Below are 25,153 nucleotides of genomic sequence, written 5' to 3' on the forward strand. Positions count from 1 at the left end.
CAGCAACTTCGCACAGCCATTGAAGAGGAGTGGACCAACATTCCACAGGCCACAATTGACAACCTGATCAACTCTATGCGAAGGAGATGTGTTGCACTGCATGAGGCAAATGGTGGTCACACCAGATACTGACTGGTATCCCCCCCCCAATAAAACAAAACTGCACCTTTCAGAGTGGCCTTTTATTGTGGACAGTCTAAGGCACACCTGTGCACTAATCATGGTGTCTAATCAGCATCTTGATATGGCACACCTGTGAGGTGGGATGGATTATCTCAGCAAAGGAGAAGTGCTCACTATCACAGATTTAGACTGGTTTGTGAACAATATTTGAGGGAAATGGTGATATTGTGTATGTGGAAAAAGTTTTAGATCTTTGAGTTCATCTCATACAAAATGGGAGCAAAACCAAAAGTGTTGCATTTATATTTTTGTTGAGTGTAGTAACACTCTTACAGTATCATCCAAATATAAAAGCTGTTGACGGTTTTGGGCTTGTAGTCTGACCTGTTTGCTTCACCTCCGTGAAGAACTTGCTAACAGATGGTCCGGTCGTTAGCTGATAAGCTTTCAGTCTTTTTTTTTTTTTTCAGTTTAGATATTTATGTAGTATGTTCATGTCCGACTTGGTTTTTCTAATTGGGTTTTAAGCTTTCTGGTTTGTAACGAAGCTGATACGCGATCCAGACCGATTGTCATGCTAATGGTCTGATATTGGAAAATATCAAACCGGAAATCAGCCAATCAGAGCGAGCACAGCATTGTAGCCATATAATTAAATTATTTATTTATTTATTAATTTTTGTGTAGCTTTTATTGTGTGGCTGTATTACTTCGCAAAGAGCTTGTTAAATTTTGACACTAACTCAACAAAAATGTCCGTGGCTCTCCGTGGTCATAAAATTTCCTTTAATCCCTTCTTCAGCATGCTTTCTTTATGACATCATAAAGTGTAATGGTATAAACTGAAGAAGGAAAAATTCTGAACAGATTGTTCTGTTGATTGTGGTGATTATAAAGCTGTTCTGTTATTACTGTTCTCCGAGTTCTTACATATATACATGACAATCTTTAGTCAAATTTCTGTCCTTTTGTATCTTGCTATGGTTGTCTCCACGGAGACCTGCAATGACTTTATCGCTGATTGTTGGATGTACACCAGGTTGTTAAAAAACATGTTTATCTCTTAACTCACTCGTCATATTCCACAAAAGGAACACAGTCATCCAAGATGGAAATTTATTTATTTTTGTTTTATCTTCTTTATTTTATGTGTTTTTTTTAACTGACCGTGACTGTAGCTGGTGTTTACTTTTAGGAAGACTGAAATGAGCAGTCATTTTAAATTTTTTATTTATTAAAGAAATGTATTTTAATGTATTATTTTTGACAAAGTAGAAACTGGGCAACTTCAAAAGCAGGAAGTCAAAAGAAAATTCTTATTCAGCAAACCTCAAGTGTAAGGAAGAGAAACAGCATGAACGGCATAAATGTCAACACACACACACACACACACACACACACACACACACACACGGTATAATAGTCGTGTCACATGACTGTCACATGATCATCTCATGCTTCTGATGGGGAAGCGGAGATTGTGGTGTTTGTGAGGCCTAATCCTCCAACACTGAAGCAGAAATTTAAAGCTGCCGAGTAAACAGAGAGGAAGGAACCTGTTAGCACCATTGTGTTGTTTATGAAACACCTGAAATGAGATCTGATCAGCCTCTCTTTCTCTTTCTCTCTTTCTCTCTGTCTTACACTCGCTCTCTGTCGCTTTCTGTTTGTCGCAAACACACATACCTGGACACCACAATGGCAGCATTCTTCTCTCTCTCTCTCTCTCTCTCTCTCTTTCTGTCTCTCTCCCTCTCTCTCTCTGCCTCGGCCCGTGCACACACACGTACACCTGAACAAATCAAAAGTACCTGGTACAGGAATGTTCCTTCCTCACCTCTTTTCTCATTTGCATATTTGTGCAGAAAGCTGCGTGTCCTCTTGCTGGTCTTAATGCTGGAATAGAAGACTTTGCTGAGTCGCTGATACAGAAAAGTCACGCCATGTCACTTTGCCATACATTGACAGAGCTCTTCTTCCACAAATTCTGTAGCGTATCTTAATAGAAAGTGACACTGCAGTGGTATGATAGAATGATGTCATGTTTTTAGAGTGGAATACTTGGAATAACAGTCCAGTTTGCCATTATATAGTCTATATATGGTGACTGGTGATGGACCTTGTCTTGTTCCATACCTCCTTCCTCAGTTTTGCAACTTTTTTTCTCCAATAGCCGCAGCTTTTGAAGGTCTTGGTCCTTCAAACATTTTGGTGGTACTTGCATGTGTGTGAAGGAGTAGGGGTTGGACTAAATCTTCGGTGCATACAAGTAATAGAATTCTAAAGAGCCCTCCCTTGTCGTGGCATCACTGTGGCATAACTCTGCCATAAAACCAGCATAAAATTGGCATAAACGCAATGGAAAACCACCATAGTGTAGGAAGTGTGTGCATTGTGTGATATTTGCTAATGCTCCAGACATGAAAGAAGTTGAAATTGTATCAGGAAAATAAGTATTTGAACACCCTGCGATTTTGCAAATTCTCCCACTTAGAAATCATGGAGGGGTCTGAAATTTTCATCTTAGGAGGATGTCCACTGTGAGAGACATAATCTAAAAAAAAACAAAAAAACAAATCCGGAAATCACAATGTATGCTTTTTTAATAATTTATTTGTATGTTACTGCTGCAAATAAGTATTTGAACGCCTGTGAAAATCAATGTTAATATTTGGTACAGTAGCCTTTGTTTGCAATTACAGAGGTCAAACGTTTCCTGTAGTTTTTCACCAGGTTTTCACACACTGCAGCAGGGATTTTGGTCCACTCCTCCATACAGATCTTCTCTAGATCTTTGTAGGTTTGGAGTTTCAGCTCCCTCCAAAGATTTTATATTGAGTTCAGGGCTGGAGACTGGCCAGGCCACTCCAGGACCTTGAAATGCTTCTAACGGAGGCCCTCCTTAGTTGCCCTGGCTGTGTGTTTGGGGTCATTGTCATGCTGGAAGACCCAGCCATGACCCATCTTCAATGCCCTTACTGAGGGAAGGAGGTTGTTTGCCAAAATCTCTCAATACATGACCCCATCCATCCTCCCTTCAATACGGTGCATTCGTCCTTTCCCCTTTGCAGAAGAGCACCCCCAGAGTATGATGTTTCCACCCCCATGCTTCACGGTTGGGATGGTTTTCTTGGGGTTGTTCTCATCCTCTAAACATGGTAAGTGGAGTTGATTCGAAAAAGCTCTATTCTGGTCTCATCTGACCACATGACCTTCTCCCATGTCTCTTCTGGATCATCCAGATGGTCACTGGTGAACTTCAAATGGGCCTGGACATATGCTGGCTTGACCATTGGGACCTTGCTGCCCTGCAGGATTTTAAACCATGACAGCATCATGTGTTACTAATGTAATCTTTGTGACTGTGGTTCCAGCTCTCTTCAGGTCATTGACCAGGTCCTTCTGTGTAGTTCTGAGCTTTCTCAGAATCATCCTTACCCCACAAAGTGAGATCTTGCATGGAATCCCAGACCAAGGGAGATTGACAGTCATCTTGTGTTTCTTCCACTTTCTAATAAATAATCATAACAGTTGTTGTCTTGTACCAAGCTGTTTGCCTGTTGTCCTGTGGTCCATCCCAGCCTTGTGCAAGTCTACAGTTTTGTCCCTGGTGTCCTTAGACAGCTCTTTGGTCTTGGCTATGGTGGACAGGTTGGAGTGTGATTGATTGAGTGTGTGAACAGGTGTCTTTTATACAGGTAACAAGTTCAAACAGGTGCAATTAATATAGGTAAAGAGTGCAGAATAAGAGGGCTTCTTAAAGAAGAATTAACAGGTCTGTGTGAGCCAGAATTCTTGCTGGTTGGTAGGTGTTCAAATACTTATTTGCAGCAGTAACATACAAATAAATTATTTAAAAAAATCATACATTGTGAGCACTCCTTGTGGGAGGAGTAGTCCAGCCCCTCGTCGGAATTCCTTTGTCTGAGAAGTGAAATCTGCCGGAAAATGGCTGATGTCCAGCTCTTGTGATAACCAGAGAAAGAGCACACAACGGTCTCGTATCCACAGAGCCATCAGCTTAGAAATGATCCAGTGGTTTGTGCCGCATCGTTGCAGCTTGGAGCGCGGCGCACCGACCGTCCTTAAAGGGGTCCTTAAAGCTGTAGTTAAAGTCCTTATTCTCTGTGAAGCCCGTAAAATTTTCACTGAAAGCCAGATAAATTTTTCGAATGGTTTCCAGGTGCCAGTCTCTAACAGCTTCTGAAAAAATTCTGATGGAAAAAAAGTCCTTTTCATTCCGCCATTTCCAGACAATGAAAATCCGACGAGGGGGCGGGACCACTCCTTCCACAAGGCGTGCTCACAGGCGAATGACATCACCGACAGGCGTGGAAAAACTCACGCATGCGCACGAGGGTTCAAGCATGTCTGACGTAAAAACATATGAATGAAATCCATATAGTTTTTGAAAAAAATAAAAAGGTATGATACTTTATGGACAGACCTCGTATATATATATATATATATATATATAAAATTTTTCACACACACTGTGTTCAAAATATACACTCAACAAAAATATAAACGCAACACTTTTGGTTTTGCTCCCATTTTGTATGAGATGAACTCAAAGATCTAAAACTTTTTCCACATACACAATATCACCATTTCCCTCAAATATTGTTCACAAACCAGTCTAAATCTGTGATAGTGAGCACTTCTCCTTTGCTGAGATAATCCATCCCACCTCACAGGTGTGCCATATCAAGATACTGATTAGACACCATGATTAGTGCACAGGTGTGCCTTAGACTGTCCACAATAAAAGGCCACTCTGAAAGGTGCAGTTTTGTTTTATTGGGGGGGATATCAGTCAGTATCTGGTGTGACCACCATTTGCCTCATGCAGTGCAACACATCTCCTTCGCATAGAGTTGATCAGGTTGTCAATTGTGGCCTGTGGAATGTTGGTCCACTCCTCTACAATGGCTGTGCGAAGTTGCTGGATATTGGCAGGAACTGGTACACGCTGTCGTATACGCCGGTCCAGATCATCCCAAACATGCTCAATGGGTGACATGTCCGGTGAGTATGCCGGCCATGCAAGAACTGGGACATTTTCAGCTTCCAAGAATTGTGTACAGATCTTTGCAACATGGGGCCGTGCATTATCCTGCTGCAACATGAGGTGATGTTCTTGGATGTTGGCACAACAATGGGCCTCAGGATCTCGTCACGGTATCTCTGTGCATTCAAAATGCCATCAATAAAATGCACCTGTGTTCTTTGTCCATAACAGACGCCTGCCCATACCATAACCCCACCGCCACCATGGGCCACTCAATCCACAACATTGACATCAGAAAACCGCTCACCCACACGACGCCACACACGCTGTATGCAAACTGATTGATTCAGCAGCTGTCAGAGTGACTGGTCTCAGACAATCTTGGAGGTGAACATGCTGGATGTGGAGGTCCTGGGCTGGTGTGGTTACACATGGTCTGCGGTTGTGAGGTTGGTTGGATGTACTGCCAAATTCTCTGAAACACCTTTGGAGACGGCTTATGGTAGAGAAATGAACATTCAATACACAAGCAACAGCTCTGGTTGACATTCCTGCTGTCAGCATGCCAATTGCACGCTCCCTCAAATCTTGCGACATCTGTGGCATTGGGAGCAAAACCAAAAGTGTTGCGTTTATATTTTTGTTGAGTGTATGTTATAGCAATGTGTTTAAAAAGTAAAATGTGAATAAAGCTCAAAACCCTTAAAATAGCTTTTATTTCTATACACACAAATACATTGGGAACACTGCTGCACATTCTTTTCCAAATCAAAACATGAAAAAAAAATTAACAAATTTGTTAGTGCTTTATAGAAAGTGAAGAAAAAGGTATATTATGCTGTTCAAAAAATAGCAGTCTGCAGGTGTCAAACAGGTCGCCCTTATTTAAGGATGAAGACAGCCCATGTTGTACTTGGTGGCTGTTTTTGCATTTTTCTCTGAAAATCTGAGTAAAACAGGTAATTCCAGACATTGTTCAGAAGAACGACATACTTTGATTAAAAGCATTATTGGAGAGATGAAAAAATATAAAGAAGTGCAGAAAATAGTAGGCTGCTCAGCTAAAATGATCTTAAATGCTTTAAAATGGTAACCAAAGCCAGAAAGATATGGAAGAAAGTGGAAAACCACCATTTAAATGGATCAAAAAATAGCCAGAATGGCAAACAACAGCTAGTGATCAGCTACAGAGTGACCAAAGAAGGTCTAAAGTTACCTGTGTGTACTGCAACTATTTGAAGACACCTATGTGAAGGCAAGCTATGGACAAGAGGTACTCACAAAGTACCATTCTTGAAGAAACAGCATGTGCTGAAGAGGTCACAATTTGAAAAAACAACACATAGACTGGCCTAAAGAGAAATGGCACAACATTTTGTGGACTGATGAAAGCAAGGTTCTTCTTTTTGTGTCCTAGGGGCCACAGACCGTTTGTCAGATGACCTCCAAAATCTAAATTCAAGCTACAGTACACTGTGAAGATAGAGAAGCATGGTGGAGCAAGCGTCATGATGTGGGGATGTTTCTCATACTATGGTGTTGGGCCTATTTATCACATATCAGGGATCATGGATCAGTTTGAATACATCAAATATTTGAAAAGGCTATGTTGCCTTATGCCAAAAAGGAAATGGCCTTGCGTGTTTCAACCAGACAACAACCCCAACCCCAAGCATCTTGGTTCCAGACCAACAAGATTAACATTAATCCAATAGAAAACCTGTTGAGTGACATCAAAAATGCTCTTTCTGAGGTAAAACCAAGAAATGCAGAGGAACTGTGGAATGTAGTCCAGTCGTCCTGGGCTGGACTACCTGTTCACAGGTGGCAGAAGTTGGTCAACTCCATGAAACATGGATGTGAAGCATTTCTCAGGAACAGTGGTTAGACAACTAAATATTAGTTCAGTGAATCACAGGAAAGCTAAATCCTCAAGCATTTTTCAGTTTCTACAGTAAATGTTTCAGTTTGTAAAGAAAAATACAGACATTGCTATTTTTTTTGAACAGCATAATATTCCTTTTTCTTCACTTTCTGTAAAGTAATAATAAACAGGATGAACGTCACTAAAATGTAACGTTGATAGGACTAATATTTTAGGAGAAACTGTGGATATTAGCTAACAACACTGAACAAGGGACGTTGATAATTACATTCTTGAATCACACACCATTCCAGCAGGGGGCGATAAATCATGTATATATATATATATATATATATATATATATATATATATATATAAAGTCCCAGTCACACGGCACTAACGAAGGACACCGAAGCCAAAACGAAACAAGAAATCTGGACTTATGTTGACTTTCGGAGACATCATTTAACCATCTCCAGCTTCGTTTCTGTTGCTGGTGCTTTGTCAGAATTTTCAAACTGTTGAAAAATGTGAATGAATCCCGACGACAACCTCAATTCGTCCGTATTCCATTTTGTTTTCTGTGTTGATGGTTCCTCATCATTTGCATAGTTCCCGTACCGTCAGCGTTTGATTGTCGTCCAACTTTGTCCAACCTCCAGCCTCTCTCCCTCTCTCCCTCTCTCTCTCTCTCTCTCCAGCCTCTCAATGTCTCTGGCTAAGACGAGTGTGTGCACACACTCTGTCAAGACAACACAGCTGCAGGCTGCTGTGGACAGCACAGACTCGCTGCAGAAATGACCACATGCTGGTGCTTCGTTTGATTTTGTTTATAAGCATCAAGGTCGCTGTTCGCTTCGTTTTTCTTTTGTTAGTTTCGGTTTCGTTTCGGGATTTTATGCACTCTGCACTCACACGCTTTTCGGTGATGGGAGAAGTCCAGGCTCATTCGTCCACTTTTTCTCAACGATTTGTGACTTTGGGACTTTTTGTCCTTCATTCAGCTAACACCGTGTATCGTGTGGCCGGGCCTTTAAAACTGTGCGCGCGTGTGTGATGTTATTTAGTAAGTTCAATGTAAGTAATATAATTGTCAATGCATTAAAAATACATGGATGGCACAAGAAAGTGAAAAGACATTTCCATTGTGGTCCATTTAAAAGTCAAATGACAAAACAGAAGTAAAAATAAAATAATAACAATAATAATAATAATAATAATTATTATTATTATTATTATTATTATAGTAATAATAATAATAACAATAATAGTGTGTATGTGATAACAAGAATCTAAACAATTTATAAATACATTAAGACAGTAAATTAACATTAAAATCTTATGTAATTAACAGCAAATAAAAGGGTTGAGTTCTAAAACTATTCTGGACTCACACACCTTTCCAACTCATTATAGAAACTTTGATTAATTTAATACCACCCTTATAAAATGTAGCTACCTATTTTAAAAACAATACCCAATCTAGTGCCTGTGCATCACCATGGCTAACACACTAGTGTGTGTTGCCACTGTCTATAAGGATAAAAAAGTCTCCACATTGCTGTCAGCTTGGGTTTCAAAACACAAAAGAGCTATTTTAGATGTCATATATCTCTGACATTACACTTCAGAACACTGTACTCCTAAGAGGCTGTATATACGTCATGAAGCTGTTACACTATGTTATGACATAATGCAATTAATTTGGGCCCAACCCACAGTAATTCTGTAGACTCCCAGCAACGTTGCTACAACACTGTAGGATGACTCAGTGGATCAAATCCTTTATTGGAAATTTTTTAATGGTTTGGGTTTTATTCAAATATGTTGAAAGCCAATTTTATGCACCTTGAAAGGATTGCACCCTCACACAAAGTCAAATGTCTGACCACTGCCCCACCTTGGCTCTTAATGAGGGAAAATGTCTCAGAACTAAATTAACTTATATACATTTGGTCATCAACATTGTAGCAACATTATTGGAAGGCCTTAGAATGGCACTGTGGCAATGTTGAACCTCAAACTAAATCCAACGGTGCGTTTACGTAGTGTGTTTTCTGTGTGGGACAGTGTGACAACAGATAAAATCAATATGCCATTCAAGGGATCCCAGGATCCTCCCTAGAAATTTAGAGTATAATGTTGTGCCATACCTATGGAGAGGATACAGTGATGAAGGTGAAGCTCTAGCATTTTGCTGATATTTAAGATGTAGCAACTGGGCCACTGTGACTTCATATGAAACCTGTCAATGGTTATGTGTAGCACAACTGGTCATTCTGTATTGAAATATGGGAACTAATACTTCTCATTTCTTGATTATGTCACAGAAATCCCCAGAGAGCAGATATTGGTATTAATCTGTCTTGTCCTGTTTCCTGACCAAAAGGTAATGATACACAATTCTGACAACATTTGAGTTCTTCTGTGCCATCCTGGCCTTTTGGTTTGGGTGTTTAGCAGGGAAATGTAGGATACATATGGTGGAAAGACCCTAAGATTATTAACTCTATTGATCTGTCCCGTCTTGTTTTGGCTGACCACATGTTTACAAGTTGTCAGGACACTGGAACCAAACCACCTCAGGGAAACCACACTGTGTTGTAAAAACAACTCCTTAATGAGATACAATTACAGGTAAGGCAACTTTTCAGAGGAGAAGCACGCACACTGATGGCACCATCTACTGAGTCAGACACAGATCTGGAGAAGATACAAGGGTGACTTCTAGAAGTCAAGCCAAGGGTCATAAAACCAGGAGGCAGAGCAGAAACATAGGCTGAAAGACCAACGCCAAGCGCTCATAGCAATCTGGCAAAGGGTTCATGCTGGCCCACTTGTCACAGTCAGTGTTGTATAAAGTACCAGAAAATCACACTTAAGTAAAAGTACAGATACCCATTAAAAAAATGACTTTGGTAGAAGTTCAAGTCACCGATTGAAATGCTACTCAAGTAAAAGTCTTAAAGTATCTAGTATTTATTGTACTTAAGTATGACAAGTAATGTACAACTAAATGTACTCAAGTGTTGAAAGTAAAAGTACAAGTAAAGGTTAATAATCAAAAATGGACAGATTTTTTTTTATATTACAAAGTTTATCTAAGCTTGTAAATGACTGGTAGTATTAGTCAAAATACTGAAAATTGTGCACATCACACAAAAACACTTCAGAAACAAGGTTTCAAAACTTAAACGAGAGTAGTCTACTCACTAGGTGTTCACAGGAAACAGTTATTTCTATATGTATTTATTTATTTTCATTGTTACATGGTTTTATCTTTTCTGTTGTGTTTTGTTTCATTAGGTTCTTTTTGTCTCTTTCTCTAAAATTGTATTGTAACATTATTAGTCTATTATTATTGACTACTATTGTGTAGACTAGTATTGTTGTTGCTATTAATATATGAATAAAAAAATAAAAAAATTACAATTTGACTCTTTTACGACAACAAACGCTGAGCCATTAATTATACAGAAAACAAATCAACACAAACGCGCTGATGCGAACAGGTTAATGCTAACTTTAACATTGAAAATGCCATAGACATGCTAATGCGTTAGCATCAGTCCTGTTTTTAAGTTATAAAATACATTTATCAACTGTTTCAGAAGACCATAACAGGTCAGTTTAACATAAAAATATTAAATATTACTCACAGACATATGCTCTTCAGGGTTTTAGCGGGGAAAAATTAGGATAAAGCAAAATAAAGCAATGAATCCACGAACTGTAGATCGAAGCACTGCTTCGATCTGTGAATCATTACTTCAATTGGTTCAAGGTTCAAATCAAAGCCGCGTGGCAGAAAAGTTGATTACAGACCTGCTGCAGGCCTGTAATCAATGTAGAGAAATTAGCATTTTCCTGACAAACACCCCCCAAGTGCGCAACTGCAAAAAAGCCTACCGGACATGCCTCATGACAAATCGGCCTGACTTCGTTGCAGTCACTAGTAATCAGTGGTGTCTCTGGGTGAAAACATGACTTTTTTGTGTCTGTGTGTGTTTTTTTGTAATGAGTAATGGCATGGCGCATAGAAAATGTATCAGAGTAGAAGTATGCATTTAAGGTCGGATATGTAGTGAAGTAAAAGTGAAAGTAAGCTGAATTAAAAAAAAATTCAAGTAAAGTACAAAGTCTCCCAAAACATACTTAAGTACGGTAGTGAAGTATTTTTACTTCGTTACTATACAACACTGGTCACAGTTTAGGTATGAGGTCATTTGTGGGGTCAGGTTTTTTTCTTTTTCATTGCTGTGTTTTTGTCTGTAAGCTGTGTGATGTGTGGCTTTAGGGCATCAGATGCAGACGGGTTGTATATGCATCCATTCATAGCTAAAGAACAACAACAACAAGCTTGTGCATGTGTGTATGCTTTGAAATTCATAAAGGAGAACCATGCATACCCACAACTTTAGAACTCTGACGGAAAGAATGCCTGCACACCTCCGGTGTTCTTTGCGTACTCAATGTTTTATTTATTATATAGCGTTTTATAAATGAGGCCCTAAAGCAATTGTTCAGTCTTTCACACCAGATTTCTCTGTATGAGCATCATCTGGAAAAGCAGCAGGTTAGAACTTAAGTTACATCAAATATCTTCTACTGATCTACTGTTGGCTGTTTTGCTAATGACACTTTTGTGTGTGGGGGGAGGGGGAGGATGGGGGGGCTTTTTTTTTGCTGAAACAGGAACTAGATCTAGTAAGTAGAACTGCACTCTGTTTGTCTATTCACTCACTATAGTTCTGGCTATGATTTGGTTTCCACACCAAACATCTTGACGTCTATAAAGGACAGTCTGTGATGTGCGTCTTTCTTCATCACAGCGATTAATGTCATAGCAATGCAAATGGATTTCATGAGCATCACAGATTTGCTGTAGGTTATACTGTATTTTCTTGTGTTCTCTTTGTTGGGAAGCTTTTCGGTAGATTTGATGCAGGTGTTTTCTGCATATGATGTCTTCATTTAGAAATGTTGTGGCCTCTCTTGGTAATCATACATGCCTCTGCTCACTACAAGTGAAGATGCTGGTCCAGGTCTGGAATATTAAAAAGGTACATCTACTGTGGCAACAGTGCATGTGCTCTGACTGTACTGATGTGGAGCAGGAACGTTCCCTGACTGGAAGCGTAACAAAGATGATTACAGCACGTCTTCTCCTTTTCTTACTCTGCTTATGTGAGGAAAAAAATGAAAACTTTTTTTGCTGACAACACGACAGGAACAATGCAATCTGCTGAATGTGTAAACAGGTGACACTGAGTCACTGTGAGGGCTGCATCAATCCTCCTCCTCTCCTTCATTAGGCCCCCTGCCTCCAGTCTTTCGCCCTGTGACCCCAGCATAACCCCTCCAGCCCCCCGCGTGGTGACACTGCTGAACCCTCTCGCTGCCTCTCCTCCGATCCTGCGTGCCTTCCTCCTTCCCTGTTGTGTCCTCCAACCTGCTCCTGCACTAATGCTGTTATAATGCTTCATTAAACCTCTAGTTTCCTCCACCTCCTCCGGCCTCCTTTCGTCTGTTTGTGTCTCTCCTTTGCTTTTATTTCTTGGGGTTGCAGCGAGGACGCTTGCAGCCTGCTCCCCAATCGGCTCGTCTCTGCATACCTGTTGCGGTACACAATGGGCTGGTTGTCTGGACAGCAGGCCAACAGGCAAGGTGTGTGTGTGTGTGTGTGTGTGTGTGTGTGTGTGTGTGTGTGTGTGTGTGTGTGTGTGTGTGTGTGTGTGTGTGTGTGTGTGTGTGTGTGTGTGTGTGTGTGTGTGTGTGCACGCATGCATGTGTGGAGTGGATGATCTGATGTTGCCAAAAGTGGGTGGTGTTTGGGGGAGCAGCAGCGGGGTTTGGATCCTGTTTGGCATGGAGTTGTTTAAGATTAAAAAAAGCTGTTTGCTGGTCAATACATAGTGATAACACTGTTCTTCACACTTCTCTTTGCCTCATGTTCTCACACTCTTTTTCCCCCCTTCCTCTTATTTTTTAAGCAGTTTCAGTCCATCATTCAGCGGGAGCCCAAGCGAGTAGGTTGATTACAAAGCGGTAGAGTTTCTCAGGTTAATTTTTGTTCCTCAGCGTGATTCCTTTGGTGTGCGTGACACAGTTTAGGAGTCGGCCTATTGTGTGCGATCAGGACTGTGTTTAAGAGGCATTCACTGGATTTGGCCCACGCGGAATTCTACCAGCTTCTCATTCAACTCTTATCTTTCATGCTTTACCTTCCCTTCTCTTTTTTCTGGTCTTTTTTTCTTCTTCTTCTGTGTGTGTGTGCATCTACAAGGAGAATGATTTTCTCTTTCCTGGAAACAAGAGCTGGTGAAAATTGCAGGTGTTTACTTGGCAGAAGATAAAGTATCTGCACATTTAGAACATACGTGAGTGTAGGCGTAGTCAACACTTGATTGTGCGCTCTTTTGTACTTCACAGACACTGTTATTAATAAATGCAGATATTTTGGTGTGGTACAGGGTGGGTCAGTCAGAGTTTTGATTTCAATTTTCCATCTGATCCTGCATACTCTGTATAAAATTACCTGCAAAGTGCATAAATGTAAATCTACACATCGGCATGGAAGCATACAAAAGGGTTAAATCATTTCCATGGTTTTGGATGTCATGTTTATAAGTTATAATAGCACTTTGCTATTATAACCTACTTTGCTTTGCTTTGGAGGATGCAGGATGGGATAGAACTTTAAGAACATCCACGAGTTTAAAAATGTCAGGCAGTCGGCAAATCTATATGTGTTCATGGTGGTGCTGGGATTACATCAGTCATAGGATCAGAGCCCTTTCTTGTTTGTAGTGATAATGGACATGTTGAAGGATAAGATCAGACAGGAGTCTCCACGGACTATGATGTTTGCAGTTAATATTGTAATCTGATCAGCATAGTGAGAATTGACAACAGGTTGAGACTCTACCTCTCCTAGCCTGGAGGTATGCTCTGGAGAGAAGGGGAATGAAAGTCAGTAGAAGCAAGGGAGGGTACATGTTTGTGAATGAGGGGAGCTTATTGGAATAGTGAGGTTGCAAGGAGTAGATATAGTGAAGACAGATATAGTTACTTAAGCCTGATTTATGCTTCACGTCTCCACAGCTCTGTAGCAATGCAGAGCCCTCTGTGTTGCTGCATACCCTCTCTAAGCCCCTCTCTGTAGCCTGACGTGCACCTCCCAAAAATTAAAACTGCATGTCAAATGACTGAAACTGCAAGGGCTGTGATTGGTTACTTTTCTGCTTTCACTCCTTCCTCTCCTGTCAGATTTAAATGTTTTTCCAGCACGCACGATGATTACATTTCAATCACGGATCAAATAGAGGAACGTTTCACAGAAAAGTCAGCAAATATTAGCAGTCTCTGCCTTGTTCTTCATGTTGCGCCTCTACTATTCTGGTGGTAAATTGCAGTAAAACACTCACTAATGTGACGGAGACCTTCCAGAGGGTCATGCCCACAGTGACATCATTGCATAGCCACAAAGATATGGAGTTGTAGAAGCATAAATTAGGCTTTAGGGCCAACTATCCAAAGTGTTGGAATGTGTGGTAGAGAGGTGAAGTAAAGAGTACAGGGAGGGTGGAGTACGTGGAGAAAGGTGGGAGGAGTGATTTGTGACAAAAGAGTAACTGTAAGTGTGAAATGGAAAGTTTACAAGGCTATAGTGAAACCAGCGATGTTAGAGGTTAACATAAAGACAGGAGTCAGAGCTGGAGGTGAGAGATCTTAATTGATTCTACAATTTTCTTTGGAACTGATTAGGAATGAACATATCAGCGGGACAGCACAGGTAGGACGGTTAGGAGTCAAAGTTAGTGAGGCAAGATTGAGATGGTTTGGACATGTACAGATGAGGGACCGAGGGTATTTAGGGAGAATGATGCTGAAGATGGAGCCACCAGGGTGGAGGTTTGACAGTTTAAGATGCAAAGGACAGGGTGAGGTGGAGATGGATGATCTAGTGTTGTGACCCCTAATGAGAGCAACCAGAACGAAGAAGAAGAAGAAAATATAATACTTTAAATGCCCATTGGAGCTAAAGTCGGTTGCACAGGACAAACAAGGGTAAACATTAATACTGACCCATTGGCCCGTGTCATGGGTCACGTCTCTGGTGTTTGCTTTCTGCTGTCTTGGTCACTGCTTTCCTAGTGTTATATCCCATGCGTTTAATCTCTGAGTGAATTCTCCTCTGTGTTACTGTTCTCCTTGTACTTTTATTCTGACAGAGTTAATTCTTGTGTTTCTTGAGCCTAGCTTGCCATTTCCTGATCCATTCACCTGGTATGACTGACTGCGTTGAATCTGCCTGTTTCTCTTAACTCTGTTTGCTGCTGCCCTCATGGACAACATTGCCCAGTGGACCGCCTTCCCATGTACCGTTGTAGGTACCGTTGGCTTATTAACGGCTAACTTAGCTCTTCTAACTAGAACTAGCTTATTTTCATTATTTACAATTTTATTTTACATGGTGTAGATTTTTAATGATTTATGTTCTTTTTAAAGATACCAACATATAGTACCTTAGTTCTTAGGTTTCCATTTGATAGCATATAGATTATGCTTTCTATTTTCCTATAGTATGCTAGCAGAGTTACTTTAGATAGATAACAATACATATTACATCATAGCTTCTCTTTCTATAATAAAATACCATGACCATGACCAAATCTTCTCCTGTATTAATATTTAGGTTTCAATACCTACTCCTGTATATTATATAGTACCATATTTATTGTATATGTTGTTTATTACCCTTAATATTTAAATATAGTTATATATATGATGTCTTATCTTTCTTATGTCTTATTATTTATTATTATATATACTTTTTTCTTGAGCCGCTTGGGTGGGTAGGGAGAGTTTCCATGGGATAAAAAAGCTTTTCAACCTACCATCCTTGGTTCTCAAGACCAGGTACCTAAGTGGCTCTACTCTACTCTTTTCTACTCTTCTATTTTACTCTTCCCTTTTTAGATATTTAGATATACCTTAGTATACTAGCATAGTTCCACCTTAGCATTGGAATATAATATACAAGATATACCTTACTGAATTTTCATGTCCCAAACTTTGTCAACCTAGCAATGAACTTGTTTCCACATAGACTGCATTTTTGAATGGACTGCTCATTCTGTGTTTATTTACTACGCTATGACCACCAGCTGTAAATGAAGGCAATTAGAACTTTTTACCACTTTGATTTTGTGCTGAGGGGTTTTCTGACTATTCAGGGCCATTGCAGCATGTCAGTATTTTAATGAAGGGCTTTGGGCCTGTTTGGGCCGTCATACCTCATAATTCACTGGACATTTCTGGCCCAACATAGTCATCAAGAGCAGCCTTCGTAGGAAAGCAATATCACATAGGTTTGACATTTGCTTCTGCAATAACACTCTTTATTTTCCCGACCAAAGTGATTTGCATAATCCTGATCAATTCAGTCAGTTGAAGTTTTCATGTGATACCCAAAACACGCCCGTGATTAGTTAAGAGATTAAATACAACCTCTCTGCAACCTACATCTTATTTCACTCAGATTATTTTCCATGTAAATAGCAAAGTGGCGATGAACACGCCCCAAATGCATTTGTACAATGCACGGTAGACCGTGCACTATGCATTGTCAAGACTGACACCAAAATCTGCCACATTTCTGAATTAATATTAATAATAACTATAAACATGTTTACTACCTGTCAGACTGTCTGAACTGGTGTTTTTGCCTGACTGAACTATGTAAGAAAAAAAAAAAATCTCAAGGACTGTTATTATATCCCAATCTGAAATCCAGTTTGTCTTCCTTATAAACATCTTCCGGCTTGTTAAACTCACATTGTGCCGCCAGCAATGCCCAAATTGCACTGCTGGCTGCCAATTAATGTACCTTCTTAGCACAAACTCTGCACTACCACCATTTTCACATCCACCTGTAGCCTCAGATTGTAAAAATAAATTGCTATTGTCACTCCCTGACCTCCCCCTCTGCAGACACTGACATAATGCTACCCTGATACACAAACATAAATCAATAAACTGTTCTTTGGGAGTTAAGTGAATGAATACAAAAACTATAAATGTGGGAGCCAAATTGAGAAATCTGTAATTTTCCTCCATCTTATCTGAATTCTATATTCTATTCTGTTCTACTGTCGGCATCTCGTCTGTTCCTGCTTTGCCAGATAGTCTCCTCAGTCACTGTGATGTCCATATTGACGTTTCAGGTTAATTGTTACTTGCCAGATAATGAGCAGCTGTGGTGTGGTTAAAAGTCATAACATTGACACTCTCTCTGTCTCTCTCTCTCTCTCTCTCTTACACACACACACACACACACACACACACACACACACACACACACACACACACACACACACACACACACACACACACACACACACACACACACACACACACACACATTCTGCACTTCCTTAACTCCTTTCTTGCCCTCCCTCCTTTCTCGTGCCTTTGACCTTAACACTGATTGCGGTGCTAAAACTCTCCATCTTTGCTCTGTCGTTAGTTTGTAAACCACGTGACTGGAGTGTCAGCTAACCAAACTGTGGGCCAAAGGGGATCTTTTTGTTGTTTTTGTGTTGTGTGTGTGTGTGTGTGTGTGTGTGTGTGTGTGTGTGTGTGTGTGTGTGTGTGTGTGTGTGTGTGTGTGTGTGTGTGTGTTGGGAGTTCTCTTTTGTGCAGATTCATTGCTGTTAAATATCAGCTGGACACTCAGATTGGCTGAAGACCGATAACGGACATAATGCGACCCTTTGAAAAAGGAACTGCTCCAACAGAATAGTTAATCCAGTACAATTATTTGTATGCAGTAAAAACTTATTTAGGCCTCATATTCATTTATATATTTTGATTGCATACATAATTTCCATACATTTGGATTACGGCATTTTGGTTCTTATCTGTTTGAAACACTGGGTTTTTAATGTGTATTTTAAACAGTGGGTTTATTCATATGGTAACGGAAACCTTATTTTTACTTGTGTCATTCATGTTTGACTAACAAACATGGCTCATATTAACTTTTTATATTTGGTTACAGTATGTTAGAACTGTGTAATCCAAATGGATGGAAATTTGATATGCAGTTTATTCATTCACAGGACGCCCGTCTGTCGTAGGGTCACATATAGACAGACAGACACATTTGTGATACGCATCTAAAATACATAATCCCAAATGGCAATTCTTTTGGCTGCTCCCTTTTTGCTTGGTTATGAAGCCTGACGCACCTCCAGATGCACAAGGAGATGACCCTCGACCTTCTTGCTGGGAAGCAAGACTGCTTTCACTGTATCACACTGCACCACAGCTGCATCTTTAAAATGTACAACATTTATATCGTGATTTTCCAACTTGTGCAATTGCTAAAAGTGCTTTACAATAATGCCGCACATATACACGTCTCACTTCTTCATTTCATCTACTGAGTCCTGAGTCTATATAGCAATGCGCCACGTTTGAGCACAGACACACACACACACACGTCTCTTAAAGTTAATTATAGGTGTCAGTCTGATTATTTGTTTTAATTCATGTTACGCCCAAAACACACCCATGATTATTTAAAAGACTAAATATGACCACTTTGCGTCTTATGCCTTTTAGATTATATTCTGTATAAATAGCGAAGTGAAGTTAGATGTGCCCCACATGTACTTGTGTTATGCACTTTAAACCTTGTGCTATAGATCCTTAAACTAGGTCTAATATACAAAGCTGCGGTTAAACACCTGGGAAACAGTGCTGGGCCCAGTTTCATAAAGCAACCTAATCTTTCAGTCTACTAAACATTCTTAGTCGACTACAGTTAGTCACCCAACTTTATCTGTCTAATCACCGTTTCACATTGATGGCTAAACTTGTACATTAGCTCTCACATTAGTTGACTGTCACATGCAAAATGGCCTTGCGCGTGCCGTTGCCGAGAGATAGCGCCATGCGCGACACTTTTGTTTACTTCCGAGTTGGTCGTTGTCATGAACTATCCAGCCTTTGTTTTTTTAACTGCCTTTGTTAACATTTACGGACCCATGCAAACTGCAGAACGACATGCTTATTAGTACTTAGCCTAGCAGTTTCACTCTTCAGTTTCTTCTTCTACACTTTTGTCAACCTTTTTGTGCACACAATGCTTCTCAGCGTAACAGTGACACCCGGTGGCTGGTGTGAGAACTGTCACAAACACATCATGACAGTCGTCTGCTGCAACCACGTCCAAAAGCAGAGGAAGTTCTCCTTTTGTAGGAATGCAAGCGACGTAGGGGGCTTTTGACTGTTCATTCAAGTGGTGGTACATGGTAGCTGCCATTTTTGGACATAAGACATTGAAGTTTTATTGACTAAAATAAGATTAGCCTCCTCTGTACCAGGCTAAAAACTTTAGTCGGGTAACGTGAAACTTCAGCCGACTAAGTACTTGTGAGTTTATTTGACTAAACATTACTGGACTGCTTTATGAAACCGGGCCCTGGTATCACTAGTGCAAGCTCAAGTTGGGGCAAAACAGCCAGAAAAGACAATATGTGAATATACTGGTAGACATGTACAACTAGTTTGTCATCATTATGATCCACTTTTCATTGTTGTCTTGAAAGCATTTTGCTGATGAAACTGAGTGGATAAAAATCAATATAAACCTGGAGATGCACATATGCTTGACTTACCCACAGTTCTCCACACCTCGACAATTAGTACAAGATATGGTTGTCAGAATTGAAAACATCTCTCCCTTTTCGGCTCTTACAAACACACAGCGTAGCAGCAGAACTTGTTGCTGCCTCTGAAGAAGGTTTAATCCTTTGGTTGTTGGAAGTATATTATGTGGCAAACAAGTACTTTGTTGTGCTGAAGCACACATCTTCTAACAGTTGTATGATTGTTTAAGTCCATAGTCGGTATATACGTTTTTATTTAGTGTTTTTACCAACACATGGGCATTTGATTGTATATCATAGCAGTATTACTATGCTAAAAACTAGAATGTTGTGAAAAAATCAGTTAGACATGAGGCAGTGTCTATGTTGTTGTTTTTAACTGTGTGTTATAGCGTAGAGCAGGTATAGCAAAAATGTTGATGAGTGGATGAGTGAGTGAGTGAGTGAATTCGTCCATCCCAGTCAGCTTGTGTAGACAGTAACTCAAAAATTACAAATGTTATCATTTTGTAACTTGCCAATGGAGCAAGGGTGGTGGCCAAGCAGTTAGTGTGCTTGTTTCCAGTGGAGAGCTGTTAAACATGTGCCAAATCAAAATGCGCATCCCCTTGGATGTGCATGTTGAGGGACTTACTTACAATAATAAGTATAACTCTTTACAAATGTAAATACAAAGTGCTTCACAGCATAGAATAAACCAAGAATAGTTTTAAAAAACAACTAAAAGAACATGTAGCAAGGACAAACCCTATTGTATCTCATGAACTTTGCTACACCAGAACAATCGAAAGGGCAACTTTGTTTTGTCTGCGGAATACTCTGTAGATGTATTCTGTCACCAGATAGACAGTTAGTGGTAGTGCCTGTCTTCATGCACACATCAGTTAACATCTCATGGATGGTTAGCTGATGTTGGGTAAATTCTCAAAAATTATGGAGAGCTGTGGTTGAAATTTACAAGTAATTTGTCTGCCTCCTGAACACTGAACATTATGTGTGAGTGTCTCTGCGAGTCACTCTGTTCAGCTAACAAGCTAGCAACCATGAGGAGAAACATGATGCCCACTATACAGACAAATTCAAGATGAAATATATAACAGAATGGAAAAGTAGGACAGGTATTCAGAAACAGATGGTTCAAGATGGTGTCAAACCTTTCATCTGTACTACAACTTAGTGACAGCTAAGTCAAGAAACTGGTCTGGAATATTTGAAACCTGTTTTGAACATGGTTTGGGAGTCTGTATCAAAATGAAGACATCACAGGCTGTGCTAAATGAGGCTTTGAAGTTTTCCAGTTGATCTGTTTTTGAATCACATTAAAACACAAGTGAATTATCTAATTGCACTATTTTGGAATTTCATAAAATTAGTAGGCTAGTCAGCACATGGTCTCTATGTGTGCTAGCATGTACATTGTTGCGTCTGCCATTTACAGTTAAATATGTTTGAATTTTATGTTAAATGTCCTCATATTCCCACATTTCTATGTCTGCATGAAGGTCCTCTCCTACTATATGCAAAAGTTGTCTGAAATAACTCATTTCAAATCTGTGTGACTGTGACATATGACACAAGGAATTTCTGTTGATGCCAAACAAACACAGTATCTTGCGTGATTATTTGTGTGTGTTGTGTTTGAGTCACCTGTGTATTGATTCATGTCTGTTTGGTTGGCAACAAACACAGGCTGAAGGTGCTTCAGGTCAAACAAACACACCTAACATCCTCAGTCTGTGACCGTTGTAAAGCTGTTGGTGTACAACTTCTTTTAGTTACGTGTGGCTTCATATCAGACCTGTAAGGCCAGTTCCACCATTTCATTCTGTCCCTGTTGGTAATGGGCTGATTGCTATCGTGGCTACACTCCTGTCAAACATGTCTGTCTACGCTCAAACATCATTCACACTGTTCTGACCTGCTGGATACCGCCTGTCTGCATTTCATTGGACAGGTTACTTGGACTGTGCCTTGGCAGGTTCTTCTTCTTTGTCTTTTGGCTGTTCCCATTAGGGGTCGCCACAGCAGATCAATCGTTTCCCTCTCACCCTGTCCTCTGTATCTTCCTCTGTCACACCAACCACCTGCATGTCCTCTCTCAGCACATCCATGAACCTCCTCTTTGGTCTCCCTCTTCTCCTCCTGCCTGGTGGATCCATCCTCAGCATCCTTCTCCCTATATACCCTAGGTCCCTCCTCTGCACATGTCCAAACCATCTCAATCTCGCCTCCCTGACTTTGTGTGCCTTGGCAGGTTCTGGTAGAATTTTCAAAAGTGTCAAGTGCCTGCAAATTGCATTTTTGTGTAGATTGGAATCAAGTTCCCTGGAAGAAGGAGACTCCATGACCCGATCCCGGATAACTGGTTGAAGAAGAACCAGAGTGGAATCAAGGTTGAGATTCTGGATCTTTGTTGGGGCATGATCAGTTTCCTAAAAACTAACACCTTAATGTTGATTTAAAAAAGCGTCATTTGTGCATATAATGCAAGATTATGAGACCATCTTCCTTGTAAAGCGCCACACTGAAGTGACAGCATTCTCTGCAGCAACCTCCAGTGCTAAAAAATGAAGCCAATGTGAAAGTGCCAAAACCTGCAGTTCCATGAAAGGCCACTTTAGGTTGGCTCCAAAATCGACTCACTTCAAAAAGAACTGCATGTTAAATTCTCCAAATGTGTAGCAGAAACCCAGTATTAAAATAAATGGTTTTGGTCACTGTAGCAACTTTCCCCATTTATAACAACTGTATGTGAATGTTTATACAACTCATTGTTTAAAGCTATTTTAACCCATAAATTGATGATTAATTCAGATAATCACCACTTTGATTGCCATCTGTATACCGGGTGAACAGTGGCCGCTAGCTGCTTTAGGCTCAGCTGTGTTTGCCCTTTCTGAGATTTTTTTCACATCGACGGCTAAACTTGTAGATTAGCCATTTTACGTTAGCCGATGATTTTCATGGCCATAGCATCCTCACAAATGCCTTTGCCAAGAAACGCCTCAGATGCCCGACAGTTTTGTTTACTTCCGGGTTGGTCTTCCTGCTACAAACATGGCTGAGTCCACCGCAGCAGAGGAGAAGCGCTCCCGACCTCGGCATCCGTAAACATCTTCAATGGTTTATTCCGGTCCTGGAACACCTGCTCTCACTGCATTCCTTACTTCCTTCTCCATCAACTGGTGGTACATGTTAGCCGCCATTCTTTAGGTAAACACTGAAGTTTTGTCGACTAAAATAAGATTAGCTTCCTCTGTACCAGGATAAAAACTTTTGCCAACTAAGTGCTTTGCGCAACAGCTAACTTCTAAAGATGATGTTATGATCTGCCCCATATCTGGCTTCTTATTTTGGTTTATGGGTCCATGTCCCCAGTCTTTGATCCTCTGTCTTTGATTTTCTGTTTGTTATATTGAGGTCGCTGGTTTTGTTTTCTGTTTATTATGTATTTTCTGTTTATCATACTTTAGTCATGAGTCAAGTTCCATTTTAGTTTGTGTCCAGCCTTTGTTTTTTTCCCATTGTGTAACATTAGTTGAATCACCTGTTTGTTTTATTTTTATCATATATTGAATTATCTGTCTATTTTACTATTGTTGTTTGGGACTTCCATTCTAGTTTAATCTGAGCCTTTAATTTTGTTGTAGATCTCTTTTCAGTACTTACATTTGTTTTCTGGTTAATTATTTGTTCTTTCATGTTAGGTCTGCTTTATTTTATTTCTTATTTATTAGAACTTGGGATTTATTCATTAGTGGTTTTGGCATTTTGTTTAGATCACGGTGGTTTTAGGTACACCTTTGAGTTGGGCCCTGTTCACTTTGCTTTTGTCTGACTGCACTCTCTTGTCTGATGTTCAGGGTTTGGTGTGGGTGTGTCCTGTCCCTTCTGTTTGCCACTCCCCCCATCCAGAATGTTCTCCACACCTGTGTCTAGTTTCCCTAATTTCCTCCTGTGTATTTAAACCTAGCTTGCCTCATGTTCCCGCTAGTACATTGTGTTCGTCACCCTGTGTGTCGGCGCTCATCCCAGCCTCAGTATCTGTGCTCCTGTTTTGTTTTTGATCCGACTAGCTGTGTATGACCTTGCCTCGTTTTTGTGACCTCGCATTCGCCTCACCTCTGATTGCATTGACTGTCCGTGCCACTGAACTCTGCCTGTTTTTGACCACGCCATTATCTTGCCCCTGCCTGTACCTCTGCTTCGCCGATTGTCCACCCGTGTATCGAACCTGTACTGTTTTCAAGATAAAGCCTTTTTCTTACTCCAACACTTGTCTCAGTGAGTCCTGCAGTTGTGTCCAGTCACTCCGTGCCTGCAAGCCTAACGCACCCTGACAGATGAGTCGACCGAGTGAGTTTAGTCCAATAAACAAGATTAGACTGCTTCATGAAACCGGCCCTGTGCTCCAGGATTTCTTTTAAGCTAAATTTTGGTATTATTTAAATTGTACGTTATCACCGTTAATAATAATTAGCAGGTATAGCTTGCTTGCTACACTGATGATGGCACAATTACTCAGGCAATATGCTGGTCATATCCACATCCAAGCAACCCATTATGAAAACCACCACCCAGTCCAAAAAAATATGCATTAGACAAACACCCGACATAAGTTACCTAGCCTGTTAGCCTTAGCTAGGAGCTAGGCGGCTGTGGTTGGGCTTGATTTGTCCTGGTCAGATTTGGTGGGTGGATACACCCACTTTAGGTCTGGTGGCTCTGATGGTTGGTGTACCGATGGAGTGCTGTGGTGGACCAGCTTGTTCCGATGGTGTCAGATATCACCCCATCAATGAGCAGCTTATCAGACTCAGACATGCTGTTTGTGTCCTGTCTGTTGTCTCAGCGTGCACTCCAACCTTTTAATTACAGCTTCACTCATTGGCTGATGAATGCCACAGAAGTGATAGTCCTCTGGTCATGATTGATTTCAGTGAGACACGGGGACTGATGGGGCTGGTTATGATTATGACCGTATTGGTCCTCTGTGGTGAAAATGGCTCAGTGCTCCTTCACTTTGCAAAAAATTGTGGGCTGACCATCACTGCTGAACATAATATTGTAATACCAGTGGTGAAGCTCAAGAGATTGATCATGTTCTTGTGAGAAGACGGAGGCAACCCCTGCAAAACTACAGGGTCTATAGAATGTCCCACCAACAGTCACAGCGTAACAGTGAAGTGGAACAGAGAATGTCACTGGTCTTTCAAACACACACTCCTCCACCTTTTTGAAGATGGCTGTTTATGACTGCACAGCCTCTATTGCGACTCTCCACCTGTAAACTTTGAACTGACTATCTGCATATGATGTTTCTGACTCTGTGTGTGTGTGTGTGTGTGTTTGTGTGCATGCTGCCAAAAAAGCAGTGATTGCACGTCCTTCATTAACAGAGTCACTGGTTAATGTATCACCTGCAGCAATTTGCTTTGGAGCAGAGCGGCACCATTCTGATAAGAGCAGCGATCT

At 40.5% G+C, this 25,153-nt stretch overlaps 1 protein-coding gene across 12 annotated transcripts in view; it reads left to right on the top strand.

Moving 5' to 3' along the window:
- Positions 1-25,153, top strand: part of LOC117527063 (RNA-binding protein 47-like) — an 85,049-nt gene that overhangs the window by 19,999 nt on the left and 39,897 nt on the right. The window contains exon 1 of one of the 12 annotated variants that reach the window (XM_034189230.1): positions 9,365-9,387. The exons of 9 other annotated variants lie outside the window; for them this stretch is intronic. The gene's annotated coding sequence lies outside the window, so the exon portion shown is untranslated. Of the gene's footprint in view, positions 1-9,364; positions 9,388-12,527; positions 12,666-25,153 lie in introns of those variants that run through there. 2 more of the 12 variants (XM_034189231.1, XM_034189233.1) reach the window with 2 other exon arrangements.

This window comes from Thalassophryne amazonica, chromosome 15, assembly GCF_902500255.1.
Source record: "Thalassophryne amazonica chromosome 15, fThaAma1.1, whole genome shotgun sequence".
Lineage (NCBI taxonomy): Eukaryota > Metazoa > Chordata > Actinopteri > Batrachoidiformes > Batrachoididae > Thalassophryne > Thalassophryne amazonica.